This window comes from Plutella xylostella, chromosome 16, assembly GCF_932276165.1.
Source record: "Plutella xylostella chromosome 16, ilPluXylo3.1, whole genome shotgun sequence".
Taxonomy (NCBI): Eukaryota; Metazoa; Arthropoda; class Insecta; order Lepidoptera; family Plutellidae; genus Plutella; species Plutella xylostella.
Genome location: NC_063996.1, coordinates 6,219,614 through 6,220,449, shown reverse-complemented (window position 1 = coordinate 6,220,449; position 836 = coordinate 6,219,614). Strand labels below are relative to the sequence as shown.

Here is an 836-nt window from a genome sequence, read left to right as displayed (position 1 = left end):
TTATGGATATTTTTTATCGATAACTAGTAAAAAAAAAAAGTGCGAGTGTATGTATTACTTTAATTTCAGTTTTACACAATAGGATTTCAGTGTTACACAATGACACCAACGTTAAGCCTCGGTTCAACGTTATGTTATGTTCCTATTTGAACACAAAAATATAATCCATAAAATAAACTCGAGATTTTCCGTTGACGTAAGTGCTATGATATAATGTTGAAATAAAATAAAAGTGGAAAAATATAATTATATTTATTTATTATAAAAAAAAGTGTCTGCAGTAAGTCCCACACATGGAATTGTTTTTTTTTTCAATTGTGTTCTTAAAATGTTGTGGTAGAAAATGATTGCCACAAATTCGTTTAAGTTGATGTAGCTTTTCAATAGGCACATAAACCAGATCCTCCTTACCGGTCATCTTAACCCACTGTTTACATCTGCAAACAACATTTTTATAATTATTATTAAACAATTAAATATTATTTAAGTAGGTATAATAAAAGTCACTGGTAATTTTTGTATGGAGATCCGAATTTGATTTTCGCTAATTTCCAAAACTAGTAGACAAAAGTTGTTCTGATTGATGAGCTGTGCGTACTAATGATAAATAAAAATATCGATATCGATAAAAAAAACATTCATGCACTATTGTTGGTTGTGCTGACCCTCCAGTTATTTTATTAGACTTTAACTTTTTTATACATATAAATAATCTAAATCCTATGCTTTAGCCTTTAATTGTAGCTTACCTTTCCTCATCCAGTGGAAATTTGGCCATGAAAATTCTCTTTTGGCCATCTATACGACCGGCTAGCGGCTCTTAAACCACATATTTC

General features: G+C 29.8%; 1 long non-coding RNA gene across 1 annotated transcript; it reads right to left on the bottom strand.

Annotated features, from left to right (window-relative positions):
- Positions 1–235: 235 nt before the first annotated feature.
- LOC125489691 lies at positions 236–836 on the bottom strand. Its single transcript, XR_007267176.1, has 2 exons — positions 750–836; positions 236–437 (listed from the first exon to the last, which is right to left on the bottom strand). It is a non-coding gene; the product is annotated as an uncharacterized LOC125489691 (long non-coding RNA).